The sequence below is a fragment of the Vombatus ursinus genome, unplaced genomic scaffold, assembly GCF_900497805.2.
Source record: "Vombatus ursinus unplaced genomic scaffold, bare-nosed wombat genome assembly UNPS02010193.1, whole genome shotgun sequence".
NCBI lineage: Eukaryota > Metazoa > Chordata > Mammalia > Diprotodontia > Vombatidae > Vombatus > Vombatus ursinus.
The window spans coordinates 2,232,602-2,247,972 of record NW_020949971.1 but is presented as its reverse complement, the minus strand read 5'-3'; positions in this window follow the sequence as shown (position 1 = coordinate 2,247,972).

Here is a 15,371-nt window from a genome sequence, read left to right as displayed (position 1 = left end):
TCCTGAGATACACCCCCAACAAACTGGCAAAAATGATAAAAAATGGGAACAGTCCATGTTGGAGGGATAGTGGAAATATGAGTACACTAATGCAGTGTTGGTGGAGCAGTGAATTGGTACAACCATTTGGGAAAGTGAATTGGAATTATGCAAATAAAATGACTAAAATGTCCGTGCCTTTTGATCCAGAGATTCCACTACTAGGCATATTTTACAGAAAGCCATTGACAAAGAGGAAAGCCTCCACATACATCAATGTATGTATAGTGACCTTTTTGTGATAGCTAAGAGTTGGAAACAAAGTAGATGCCAATTGACTGGGAGATGGCTAAACAAATTGGGGTACATGATGTCATGGAATACTACTACTGCTACTGTGTGATAAGAAAAGATGTGTGTGATGAATACAGAAAAGGAAGGACAGATCTACATGAACTGATGCAGAGTGAAGTCAGCAGAACCAAGGAAACAATAGACTCAGTAACCAAAACAACCTCCATGGAAAGAGCCAGAGGAAAACAATGTTGCTGAATGTTGCTGAATTAACAACAGCAAACCTGACTCCCAAGATGAAATATGAAAAGATGCCCTCCACCTTCTCTTCTATAGAGCTGGAGGTTCCAGAGTTGTGGAATGTTGCCTGTAATGTCAGATTTTTTTCCTTTTTGATGTGTCAATCAGCATTTGCTGATTTTTTTTTTGTCTTACACTTTTTGAAAAGATCTTTATCCTGAGAGATGGCTCTCTAGGAAGTGAGAGGGAAGGAATACAGGGGAGAATCTAGGTGATTTAAAAACAAAAGATGGCAGTAAAAATCTTTTTTTTTTAACAAAAAAAAAAGAGAAGAGAGAAAGTAAAGATTCTGAGTATATTCAGTTTTCTCAAAGACTGTTGCTGCCTAGGAGAGTGGGGAGGGAGAGGACAGGGAATCTTCCTTACTGGTCACTGCCCCAGAGTGCAGAGTATATCCCAAGGTCACCTGCAGCAGCCACAATGTGATTGGGTAGTGTGATGAGACCCACCTTCCCTACCTTTGACTGTTTGGTCCCACACCCCTTGGCATCAGGCCTGGCCTGATTTTGGAGATCCCTGCTGTGACAGAAGCTGCCAATGTGCTACTCTTCTCTCTGGCCCTACTTGGGCCAGGTTGAGGACATTTTGGGGCCTGACCTGGCCTTGGTGTCCACTGAATGCCCCAATCTGAGCAAGGAAGTCTCAGGATAAATCCTCGGCAGTGAGAGGCCAGAAGCAAACCAGTCAGTCATCACTGCAGCTGACCCAAGTTCACAAGTCCGCTAGTGCTTGAGCAAGAAGACTTATCCAAGGTCCAGAAGGTCAGGTTCACACTGCGTCAGCCCTGGGAGCCAAGGGCATAGCAGGGAAATCGACCCTAAGAAGCCAACTTGCCTCAAAGGTTTGCACTCAGACTGAGAAAGTTACTTCCAAACTTGCTTCATTCAAAGCGCTGAGTGCCCACATCTGCATCCTTTTGAGCCCTGATGTTTGAGGCAAAAACTGCTCCCCTCCTCCCTAGCCACGTTTTTATGGACTGCTGAGCACTTCTGTCAACATTCACTGAATGGCACATGATATGTGCTGGGGACATGTGAGTGAGGTGCATGTCTCCAGGTTGGTGCCCTGGTCCTGGGACCCAATTCACCATCATGGAGCAACTGCGCGTTGACAGCTGAGTGTGTTTGCTGCACTCCCTCCCTCATCCTTGGGAAGAGGGCAGACATGGACACCTAGAACCATACTGTCCCCTACAAAACCCTTCCTTTGCCTCAACTTCCCTATTTCTGCTGATCTTCCCAGTTCCTGAGTCTCCAATCCTGGAAGTGATCTTTGATGGCTCTGTTCTCAATCTGTGAGGATCTATGTCCTGTCCATCCCACCTCCACTCCTCCCCTCTTCTCTGTCTTAGCAGTCCCAACGCAACTACCCAACGATAAGTCTCACCCAGGGGCATGTTGGAACCAGCTTATACCTGCTGGCAAGAACTGAGTTTTAAATGTTTAGTATCAACATTTATACCTTGGAGATCCACAGACAATACAAATCAAAGCTTGATTTATTGTTTTATTGATTGTCTAGTCTAGACTTAAGAAAATGATGGAAAAATGTTAATGATGCAGATTAAAAATATGTCATGAATACATTTGCCCCTGGAGAGTTGGCTGTTAAACATTTCCCAGCACATTCTCAAGTCTTCCTGTGGAAATGACATAAGGCTTCTCCACACCTCTGAACACTGATGTGGGGAGAGGACTTTGGAAGCGAGAGTGCTGAGAGGTTGACAAGCCAGACGATGAGGAGCCTGGAAGCCATGATGTGTGGAGATGGAATTCGGAATGTTTACAATATCCTTGCTTATGGCCATACAGCCTTCACCAAAGCTTCTTTGGTGGGGGGGGGGGGGGGGGGGGGGTTCCCAATAGTTCCTGAAGCCTGTCATTCTACTTTTGGATGCTTAGTTCCTAGGAATTTTTCTTTCCATCAAGCCAAAAGTTTGCCATTTTACAACTTTGACCTTTTGCCTCTTGGTCTGAGCAGCACCAAACTTAGCACAGTTCCAGGCACCTAGTAGGTGTTTCATCAATGCTTCCTGACTGATTAGCCTAACTCTCTTCCCCATTATAGGTTTTCTGACACATAAAAACAGCTATCATGTCATCCCAAAGCCTTTTCTTCTCCAGGCAAATTACCTCAGTTCTTTCCTTCAGTACTTGCATGATGTCATCTCTAGGCCTTTCTCTGTCCTATCTCTATCCTCCTCCTCATGCACTCCAGCTTGTCAGAGTCCTTCCTTCCTAGCAAAGGGACTGTCACTCTACCTGCCTCCATGTAGTCTGTGGCAGCATTGTTTTTTGATCACCACATCATCCTATTGACTTCTACTGGATTTGCAGCTCGCTAAAACCCCCAGACGGTTTCCACCAGATTTCTTGTCTGGCTGCACTCCCCAGCTTTAAAAGAGTAAAAAAGATTTACATCTATATCTGTTAATTTTGCTCTTCTTAGATCCAGGCCATCTTTCCATCCAATCAAGATCTTTGTGGTTGCATTGATGTGATCTAATATGCTTGCTGTCTTTGTCACTATCAGCTTCATGGCATCTGCACATTTGACAAATGGGTCACCTATGCCTTCAACTAATCCAATGCTGAAAAATGTGGACTCATTGGGTCTCTGTCTTGAGCTATTTCATCTAGAAATGTCCTTCCACTTTGGCATGAACCCATTAAAGACTACTCTTGATATGTGGTCCTCCAATCAGTTTGGAATACACCTAATGATTCTCATCCAGCTCACATCTGAACATTTTGACCTCTAAGATAGCATAAGAAACATAAATAAACTAAGCCCAGAATGAAATAATGAAAGAAATGAGTATGACTCGAGAGTCTCAGGACCAGATGACGATGGCACTCCCTATTTTAGACATAGCCATAGAAAACATAAAGAAAACATCTGGTTCAATGACTAGCAGACTTTTTTTTACTAAGGGAAAGAACAGGGAAAGGACCCATAAAATTACACAACTATAAATTGAATTGGAATTTATACAGACAAAAGTAACAGTTAGAGGACATATCAAGGAGAGGAAATTTTAGTATTCTAAGACTTCCTGAAAACTGTGAAGAAGAAAACATTTGACCATGACATTTCAGGAAATTAATTAAGAAAAATTCCCAGGATTCTTAAATATAACTTGGAGGTTAGAGTGATTATAAATATGTGGTCTGCTGTAAGAAATCATTTGTGAAAGCCTGCCTGTTCATGTCACATATTTTCACCAATGGTGCCTATAGAAAAATTCAAGCATTCATAGCAAGCCAGAAGCACGAATCCCAAATTCAACACATTAATGTTCAGAACCCCAGGGATATGGCAAATAATGATACAGGGAAGACAGACAATTGTCTGCAGTTCTAAATTACTCTGCAGACTTTTCCCCACTTTTTGTTAGGGTGATTATTGTTGGTGGTTGAAGATTTGGTCTCAGAGTCAGTTGGTGGGAGGGAGGGTAGAAGGGAGGAAGAGAAAGAGAGATATTTAGTGCTGCAGAGTGGGTATAACATAGTAGGAAGTGTGTCAAGGGAGGAAGGAAGGGCATCTGAGTACGGACACTTGGAGTGATTTTGCTTTCAGAATGAATGACTGAGTTTTGAGATCTTAGTGAGAGAGAAAGCTTGGGCTCTAGGGCAAAACATGAGCAGCATCTCCTGCCCATTGAAGCTAACTGGAGAGCTTGTGAGGCCCTGGGTCTATTGCCACAGAGAAAGAGCAGTATTTGGGGGAGTTCTGATGATGAAATGTCATGGACTTCGGAAGCTTTTAAGCCCAAGTGATGAGGCAGTCCTGGCAGCTATGAAACATTGGATTGTCCAGTTCTGAGCCCCCACCATGGCACAGTCCAATGGGTCCAGAGTTTGGATGTGTACCAAATTAGCAGTATGATGACATACTTGTACATACGTGTGAATGTTAAGACTCAACCAACTAATGACCAACGTAGGAACCTTGTCAGAGTATGGGGATTGGGTGTAGTCAGGTAGATAATCAATTAGCAAGACTCTAGAAGGAGGTCATGATCAACAACAAGTTAAAGGGGAGGATAAAAGTGAGGAGACATTGAGAACAATTTTAATAGCTTCGACCGTGCTATTCTAATGAGTGGCCAATGCTGAAAGATGGGAAATGGGGTGCCCTTGATCGATCATCCTCATTTCCTGCCAGAACTTAACTAATGTAAAAACAAGTCACCACAACAGTGAGGCCACAGGAGGGCTAAACCTATTGGACCTTCATACACTTGGGTCTCATTTCAACACGGATTGAGGCAGAAGCTAAGTATAGGCACAGACATAGAGTTATTGGTAAAACGTGACAGAGGACCACAGAGATTAAGAGCAGCATTTTCTGATGAAACAGTGAAAGTCAAGGGAAGTAGAATCAAATTGACAGAAATCCCTCTGCTCTTTCTTCCCCCTCTCTCTGCTTCTCTTGAGCACTTTCCTTCTTGTAAAGAAGATCATAACTTGAGAACTGAGAAGGACCTTAGGGGTCACCTCATCCGACCTCCTCATTTCATAGGTTAGATAGATTTAGACTCAGTCCCTGTGGGCTGGAGGACTGGGCTGTGTCCAACAGTGACTTCATAGGCTCCTTAATTTATAATCTTCCACAGGAAGGGACTGCAAAGGCCAGCTAACCCAAACCAAGCCCATTTTATAGATGAAGAACTGAGTCAGCCACTCAGTTAATGAGCATTTATTAATCACCTATTATCATCCAGGCGCTTTGCTAAGCTCTTAGGATCAAAATATAAAAAGGAAGAAAGACCATCCCTGTCCTCAAGGGGCTTCCATTATACTGTTGTTGTGGTTGTTTGTCCTTCATTCTCCACAAGGACCCGGGGCATCAGGAAGGGGATGTGTGACTTGAAAATGAATAGGATTTAAGTGAGGAAGGCTAATGTGGGAAAATGATACTAAAAGGAAGCTGAAACGGGGTGAAGGTGAGAGAGAAGAGATGAAGGTTCTAGGCTCCAGGAATGGGGTAGAGAAAGTCTTGCAGAGAGTCAGGAGTGCAGTCTAGAAGACATGCAACTGTTGGTGAGTGTCCTTCTTAAAATGGAGCTTCTGGAAGGAACCAGGCAGGCAGAGGAAGGGGCCACAGGGGCAGAGGGTACTTTCAATATGAGAAGTCATTGGGGGTGGGGGGGAAGCTTACAGGGTGAAGAGGTTTCTGTGGCAGAGTAGAGAAAGTCCTGTGGAAATGGGTGAGGGGAGCAGCTGGGGAGGAGAGTGACTTACTCAAGGGTGTATAAGAAGCAAATATAAGAGTCAAGAATTGGGAGGCAGAGCCAAGATGGCAGAGTCAAAGTAGTGACTTGCTTGAGCTCTCCCCCAAACCCCTCCAAATACCTATTTAAAATGGCTCTAAACAAATTCTAAAGCAGCAGAACCCACAAAAAGACAGAGTGAAACAAACTTCCAGCCCAAGACAGCCTGGATGGTTGATCGGAAAGGTATACCACGCTGGGCTGGGAGAGGAGCGCAGTTTGGCGTGGGCACGCAGGCCACAGCGAGCCTGGAGCAGGCCTCAGAGGACTAAATCGCGGGCAGCTGTGGTGGTTTCCAGACTTCTTAACCCATGAATGCCAAAGACAACTTGGAAGGTCAGTGGGAAAAGTTTGTGTCAATGGGGAGAGAGAGAGAAGCCGGTGGCCTCAATTCCAGTCCCTGAGCTCGGCGGGGGCAGCGGCTTTTTCCTGAGCTTCTGGCCCACAGATTGAGGGGGAATCGAGTGGTTGATCAGAGAGGGATTGCAGGATCTCTCTGCTAGTACAGGATTCTCTTGCTTTGCCCCTGCTTGGATCTGGGTCACAGTTCTGGGTAGCGGTCCTGGGGCAAAAAGGAGCCCTGGCATGGTGGAGCTTGTAGTGGCTGTGGAGAAGAAAACCTCCCCACAGTTCCAAAACAGAAAAGAGTGCTTATAGACCACAGCACAGGCCAGAAAAGGAGTAAACACCTCCCCTTGATCATACCACCTCAGAAGAACTGAAAATTTACAGGTCCCTTGAAATATCTCTGAACACAGCTGCACAAAACCCCTGAAGCTTGGGACAGTACATTCTCCACACTGGAAACAGACTCCTACCTTAACAAAGAGTTTATAACTCAAGTAATTGGCTGGGATCATGAGCAAGCAGTGCAAAAAGAGTCAGACTGTATTATCTTACTTTGATGACAAAGAAGATCAAACATACAACCAGAAGAAGACAACAAAGTCAAAGTTCCTACATCCAAAGCCTCCAAGAAAAATACGAATTGGTCCCAGGCCATGGAAGAGCTCAGAAAGGATTTTGAGAAGCAAGTAAGAGAAGTAGAGGAAAAACTAAGAGTGATGCTAAAGGAGACCCAAAAGAATACTGAAGAAAATAACACCTTAAAAAATAGCCTAACCCAAATGGCAAAAGAGGTCCAAAAAGCCAATGAGGAGAAGAATGTCCTTAAAAGCAAACTTGGCCAAATGGAAAAAGAAGTCCAAAAGCTTACTGAAGAAAATACTTCCTTAAAAATTAGAATGGAGAAATTGGAAGATAGGGACAATTTGAGAAATCAAGGCACTGTAACACTAATCAAAAAGAATGAAAAAATAAAAGAGAATGTGAAATATCTCATTGGAAAAACAACTGACCTGGAAAATAGATCTAGGAGAGAGAACTTAAAAACTATTGGACTATCTGAAAGCCATGATCAAAAAAAAAAAAAGAGCCTAGACATCATCTTTCTAGAAATTATCAAGGAAAACTGCCCTGATATTTTAGAACCAGAGGGCAAAATAGAAATTGAAAGAATCCACCAATCACCTCCTGAAAGCGATCCCCAAAGGAAAACTCCTAGGAATGTTGTAGCCAAATTCCCGAATTCCCAGGTCAAGGAGAAGATATTGCAAGCAGCCAGAAGGAAACAATTCAGGTACTGTGGAAACACAATCAGGATAACACAAGATTTAGCAGCTTCTACATTAAGGGTCCAGAGGGCATGGAGTATGTTATTTCAGAGGGCAAAGGAATTAGGACTACAACCTAGAATCACCTACCCAGCAAAACTGAGTATAATCCTTCAGGGTAAAAAATGGTCATTCAATGAAATAGAGGACTTTCAAGCATTCCTGTGGAAAAGACGAGAGGTGAATAGAAAATTTGACCTTCAAATACAAGACTCAAGTGAAACATGGAAGAGGTAAACAGGAAAGAGAAATCATAAGAGACTTATTGGGGTTGAACTGTTTACATTCCTGCATGGAAAGATGATATTTGTAACTCATGAGTCCTTTGTCAGTATTAGGGTAGTGGGAGGGAAAAAGCTATATGTTTGTATAGATAGATAGATAGATAGATAGATAGATAGATAGATAGATAGATAGATAGATAGATAGAGGACACAGGGTGAGTTGAAGATGAAGGGGTGATAGCTGGAAAATAGAATTAAGGGGTGGGAGAGGATTATATTGGGAGAAGGAGAAAGGGAGAAGTAGAATGGGGTACATTATCTCACATGAAATAGACAAGAAAAGGCTTTTACAGTGGAGGGGAAATGGGGGAAGGTGAGAGGGAATGAGTGAATCCTATTCTCATAGGATTTGGCTTAAAGAGGGAATAACATGCACAATGGGGTATGGAAATCTATCTTACTCTACAGGAAAATAAGGGGGGAAGGGGACAAGAGAGCAGGGGGTTGATAGAGGGGAGGGCAGATTGGGGGAGGGGATAATCAGAAGCAAACACTTCTGCGGAGGGACAGGGTCAATAGAGAGAATAGATAAATGGGGGGTAGGATAGGAAGAAGGGAAATATACTTAGTTTTTCACAACAGGACTACTATGGAAGTGTTTTACATGACTACACATCTATAACCTGTATCAAGATGCTTGCCTTTTCAATGAAAGTGGGTGGTGAGGGAGGAATGGAGAAAATTTGTAACCCAAAGTTTTGAAAACACATGTTAAAAATTAAAAAAAGAGAGAGAGACAAGATTTGAACCCAGACCCTAGGATTCCAAATCAAGCAGTCTTTCCCCTGCACTATATCGATGTCAGGCAGTCAGGTCCTTCCCTCTTTCCAGCTCTGTGTTCTTCAGTTCCAATTGCTCTTCACACAGGCTGCATCAAGTCTGAGGGGGAAGAGCCCAACGCAATGCTTTCAATGTCATTAATGATGAAAATAGATCAGGAAAGCAGGAAATGCAGGAAAGCCAGAAGATCTGTTCCATTTTCCAGCTTTTTTGTGCTCCTCCATATATGTGGTCATACCCAGTAAGGCTCTGGGCAGCTAGGTGGCAAAGTAGATAGAGAGCCAGGACTGGAGTCAGGAAACCAGAGTTCAAATCTCAGGCATTTACTAGCTGTGTGACTCTGGGCAAGTCACTTCACCTTGTGTGCCTCAGTTTCCTCATCTATAAAATGAGCTGGAGAAGGAAATGACAAAACAGTATCTCTACCAAGAAAACCCCAAATGGGGTCATGACGAGTTGGACACAACTGAAATGACTGAACAGCAGCAGCAATAGCAGTTAAGACTCTAGGTATTGTCCCAGATGGCTTCATAGACATAAATAGAAGAAGAAAATTAGAAAAAAGTCCCTCCTATCCCCAAGGAGCTGCTTCTCAGGGCTCTACAGAAGGGCAGATGGTCTCAGCTGAAACAGAGAAGATTCAAGAATAATGGGCAATGCATCAATCCTTGGTGACAGAACCTAATTTTTTTTAATCTTGTGCATTTCCCCACAACACTGCCTTTATGGTATATTCATAGCTGGAAAAAAAAAGTCCTATTAGAAATATTGCTAAATTCCTCCTATCCTTTAACCCAGAGATCCCAGGCCCAAGGAGATTAATGAGAGCAAGGAAAGATCCCCACGTGCACATGTAATCCTAGCAGCACTGTTTGTGAGACCAAAAAGGCAGCCACCGAGTCTGTGCCCAGCAATGGGGGAACTGGCTGACCGAAGTGTTGTCCAGAGAGACTGGTGCTGTGCCTCAAGCATGGGCTGACTTGTGCGAAGGAATGCAGGGTGAAAAAAGAAGAGATTGAAAGCAGAGACATGAGTATTTTGTGTTTGTCGACGTCTGTTAGGTCACAATAACAAAAGAACATTATTTTTAAATGCCTCTAGTTACCAGGACCCACGTCATTGGGCTTTGAATTCCAGCCTTGGGGCTTAGCTGTGTGGACTGATGAGGGAATGTCCACTATATTGAATGACCCCCTAGCCTTGACCAGGCTCCACAATCCTACCATCTATCTACCCAGCTTATGGCACAGTAATTAGAGACAGCTAGGTGGGACAGTGGGTAGACTCCTAGGCTTGGAGTCAGGAAGACCTGAGTTCAAATCTGGCCTCAGATAACTGTGTAACTGAATCTGTACCTCAGTTTCCTCAATTGTAAAAATCCTCACCTACCTAACAGGGTTATTGTGAGGATCAAATGAAAAAAATAGTTATAAAGCTCTTAACCCAGTTCCCGGCACATAGTAGGCACTATAATAAATGCTTATTCCTTTCCCCTTTTCACCTAATTGAATCAGTACTACTATTGCTTCTGAGGAGGGTGTGTAAATCAATGATCTATGAATCCATTCACCATTTTGGGCTTCTTCAGACAAAAGCTCCTTCCCAGGCTCTGATTACCCTCTACAGTTTGTCTCTCCCTATTAGAATATAAATTTCTGTCTCACTTTTGCATTTGCCAGTGCTTAGCACAATGCCTGGCACATAGTAAGTACTTACTAGGAACTGGGGCGCTATGCCTTTTTCCTCTTCACTAAAGAGATCCTCTTAGCTCTGGACCCACCCAGGTGGTGACTGGTTCAGGTTCGGTCCTGGCGGGTGCCTTGCCTCTAACCAGAGGGCTATACTCCTTTTCTCATCATCTTTGGCTCTTTACATCCCCCATTCTGAGCTTAGATTTTGGTCTACATATGGAAATGTGGTATGCTCAAAGTGGGGAGTAGAAGGGTACTGAATGTACAGCAAGAATCAGGTATGGGACAGCTATTTATTTCCTACAAACAAACAAAAAATATTAAACATAAAAGATTAATCATGCTTTCCAAAAAGATTTAAAACAGGATTCCATAACTTACAACTACTGTTACACTCTCCTAGGAAGTTGAGACTTAAACCTCATCAAGAAATAAAGCATTTTACAGAACTGTGCAAGCATTGCACATTTCACCTTGGCTCTATGCTGCCCCCTCAGAATCCACATGTTCTGTGAGGTCAGGGCTTGGTTTCCCACTTTGTCAGTGGTTGTCTTCACCGATGAAGACACTCTGCCTGACCAGTCAGCTATGACTTAGGGACCCAGGACCTCTGGACCTCTTGAATTTAGAAGACTGCTCCAAGATTGGACAAATCCATCTCAAGATCACTATCTGGTCATCTATACTTAGGAAGGAAACAAAACAAGAAGCAGTAAAGGCTTTGTGATTTCATCTCAGTCTTGCCTAAACAAAATCAATGTACTTTAGCTGCTGCATGCTCATGGCCACATGGCAGATGGGATTGGGGAGCAGGTGAGCTGCTTCTCCTCTCCACCTCGCAGGAAAAGACTCAAAGATTCTTGATACACTCTGCAGATGAGAAATCACTCACTTTTAAAAAAAAATAGTGATTTTTTTCCCCAATTACATGTAAAGACAATTTTCAACATTCATTTTTTATAAGATTTTGAGTTCCACATTTTTCTCCCTCCCTTCTTCTCCTCCCCACTCCCTGAGTTGGCAAGCAATCTGATATAGGTTATACATGTGCAACCATGTAAAGCATATTTCCACATTAGTCATGTGAAAAAAGGAATAGAACAAAAGGGGAAAAAACTATAAAAAAAATAAAGTGAAAATGGTATGTTTCCATCTGCATTCAGACTCCATCAGTTCTTTCTCTGGATGTGGACAGCATTTTCCACTGTGAGTCTTTTGGAGATGTCTTAGATCCTTGCATTGCTTAGAAGGGCTAAGTCTATCAAGTTAGTCATCACACAACATGGCCGTTGCTGTGTACAATGTTCTCCTGATTCTGTTCACTTCACTCAGCATCAGTCCATACAAGTCTTTCCAGGTTTTTCTGAAGTCTGCCTACCCGTCATTTCTTATGGCACAATAGTATTCCATCACATTCATATACCACAGCTTGTTCAGCCATTCCCCAATTGATGGACATCCCCTCAATTTCCAATTCTTTGCCATCACTAAAAGAGCTGCTATAAATATTTTTGTACATGTAGGTTCTTTTCCTCTTTTTTTGTGATGTCTTTGGGATACAGACCTAGCAGTGGTATTGCTGGATCAAAAGGTATGCACAGTTTTATAGCCCTTCGGCCATAGTTCCAAATTGCTCTCCAGAATGGTTGGATCAGTTCACAACTCCATCAACAATGCACTAGTGTCCCAGTTTTCCCACATCACCCTTAACAGCCAACATTTTCCTTTTTTGTCATATTAGCCACTCTGATAGGTGTGAGGAGGTACATCTGGGTTGTTTTAACTTGCATTTCCCTAATCAATAGTGATTTAGAGCATTTTTATATGATTATAGATAGCTTTAATTTCTTCCTCTGAAAACTGCCTGTTCATGTCCTTTGACCATTTCATAATTGGGGAATGACTTGTATTCTTATAAATTTGACTCAGTTCTCTAAATATTTGAGAAATGAGGCCTTTATCAAAGCATGTCACTCACTTTTAAAGATTCACTCTTTCATTTACCAGGACAGCTAGGTGCCACGGTGGATAGAGTGCTGGGTCTTGAGTCAGGAAGACTCATCTTCCTGAGTTCAAATCCAATCTTGGACATTTACTAGTTGTGTGACTTTGGGCAAGTCACTTAACCCTGTCTGTCTCAGTTTTCTTATCTGTAAAATGAGCTAGAGAAGGAAACGGCAAACCGCTCTAGTATCTTTGCCAAGAAAACCCTAAATAGGGTCACAAATAGTTGGACTTGACTAAAATGAATGAACAAGGATCATCTACTCTTCCTATCTGCCGATAAAGGGATTACTTTGTCACAATGGGGAAGCCAAGGGTAAGTTGAGACAGGGACATGGGAAGGGTGAGGCCGATACAGACAGTCATGAGGGAGCAAGGGAGTGGTGTTCTGGGAAGGATCTTAGGCTTTGGCAGCCCACATACAGTTCAGACACATGAGGACTGTGGAGCCACACAAAAGTAGATGGCCTCACCCTTTTGGAAGACATGGGAAAGTTGATTTTATTATTATTCTCTAAATGAGAGATGGAAAGGAAGTGGGATGGAGTAGAGTGAAGGGAGTGGCAGCTGACGTGGCCAAATGCCTGTGCTGCCCAGGTCCTGATATCAGGTCAGGGATTAGAGGCAGGCCATCTGAATGGGAAGAAGCTGGATCTGGGGTGTGGCCTCCAATTTCCTGCCAGGGCAGCTATGCCCCAAAGGTGAGGGGGAGGGTCCCTAGAGGGGCCTCATTTCTATCCTATTCATGTCTAAAATTTTCTCGTGGAGGAAGTTAGACACTTATGGAAATGCAGGGACTCAACAGGTTTCCTGAATCAGTCCATTAATAGGGAATGACTTGATGCCAAAAAGAAGGGGAACAAGATGACAAAAATGAGACCCGGCCTTCTGGTGCATGAAGGAAGACGGTGCTTTGAGCCCCCAGCACACTTATCGGTGTGTATGGTTTAAAAAATTTTATATTATAATGATACAATGATTTAGACTGATGTTCCACTTGGTGGCCATAACCCCCCACTTAGTAAGGAGATAAAGAGTTAGTCTGGGCATCCTGGTTAATAACAAACATTTTTTAAACACCTACTATGTGCCGGGGGTGGCTAAGTGACCCAGTGGATAAAGTGTCAGGCCTGGAGTCAGGAAGACCTGAGTTCAAATCTGGCCCTAGACATTTACTAGCTGAGTGACCCTGGGCAAGTCACTTTATTCTGTGTGCCTTAGTTTCCTCATCTGTAAAATAGAAAGAAATGGAAAACCACACCAGTATCTTTGCAAAGAAAACCTCAAGTGGGATCGGGAAGAGTCAGGTGTGACTGTAGCAGCTGAACAACAACAAATTATCATCAAAATTGAGAACAAAATTATTCTTCTAGCCTGATGTCAATTCTTCCCTTTGCTTTAGCCAGTCGGCAGTCTGCAAGCCCAGAGCCCTCTGAGTGTGGAATGATGCCCACGTCTGTAACCAGTCGTGTCCTGTATGTCAAGAAATAGCAGTTTGTTTCATTTCTGGCGAGATCTTTCTCGCGCTCAGCGCATCTAGTGCCATCTGACCCTCATCTTGAAGAGTGTATGCACAGGATACAAACCCGGGGCACGGAGGGTTCTCCAGGCCCCTTGTTTCTCTGGCCTGAGTTCTATTTCCCAGCACTCTCTGTGCTAGCTCCCCAGCACCGCCCCCATGATGAAGCCTTTGTCCACCTGACCAGATGTTACCTTGGTTTAGTGTCCTTGATAGACTTTCCTACCTCTTCCTCCTGCCAATTATCAGTGGGGGAACATCTTGCTCATCCTCATTATGGATTCTGCAAGGAAAGATGCTCCCCGGGGGGCTCCAGCACTGACGCTCCTCATTGCTTTGAGGTGCCTGCCAAAACCAACAGGAAAAGTCTCTTTGTTTGCTTCTCCAAGGAAACCCATGGGGTGTCCTTTCATTGAGCTCCAAATTCTCTTGTCTTTGGGCTTTGTCCCTTGTGAGAACATCAGTGGTGTGCTGTGGTCCTTCCCAGAGTCTGTTAAGTTGCTGCTCATTTAATGACGATCTCCCCTTTAGAGCGCCTCCAGTAGGCCAATGTTTCTAGGTAGCATGTGGCTCACCCTTTCCACTGTTCTGCCACAGAAAAGGCAACCCAGGACCGAGGACCATCCTGGTCATGGGGAGCCATGGCCACAGCTCTCTCCTCCTTGTAGCTGAGTTGGGCTCCCAATAGGGAGTCCTACTGGTCCCCAGGTAGAAGAGATGGTTGTCCATAACACACTTGCCGCCTTCAGAGGCTCTGCAGAGCTGACCCACCCTGCCCTGGGTGGCCCTCAAGAGTCCAGGTTGCCTGTAGGACAAGATGAGGCCCCAGAGAAGGTCCTAGGGATCTCTTTGCATCACAAGGGCAGCCACAGGGGCACCTGATGGGAGGACAATGATTAGATGGGACAGATAGGAAGCGGATTCTCTTTGTCAGTGTCTCCCAGGTGGCCTGTTAGCAGCAGCTGCAGCAGAGGCAGCAGCGGCGTACCTGGATCCTAATAGGCTGGATGGGGAGACTGAAAGGAGTCTATACCATGATGCTATATCTAGACCTGGGAGGGACCTCGAAGGCTGTGCAGTCTCTCCCACTCAGGATGCTGAGGCCCAGGGAAATGAAGTGACTCGCCTGGGGTTGGCCAGGTAGTCAGGAACAAAGGTGAGCTTTGAGCTCTTCTGGTTCCAGTGTCAGAGCTCTTGAATAAAGCTGGAAAAGCTACCACAGAAGGGAAACTGAGTCTAGAATGAGGATATGCCACACGCTTGAGATGTCAGGGCTTGGTGAGCAGTAGGGAAGGATTCTCTGAAGGAGAAACCACATGTTCAGAGTTGGGGCTCAGCAGTCACATTCACTGAGCTTTCCACATGTCGGTGGCCCGAGACGCTTACTTGGGTCACAAGTCCAAGCAGTTGTCCAGGAAATAATTAGAGATCAAGGGGAACTTCTGAGTGGATGAGCTCCAGCCTGGGAATTGGGGGCCTGGGCTTGAGTCCCTGGGCTGTCACAAACTAGCCGGGTCACCTGGGGTAGCTGCCTACCCCTCCGTGGGCCTCAGATCCCTCCCTTGGAAAATG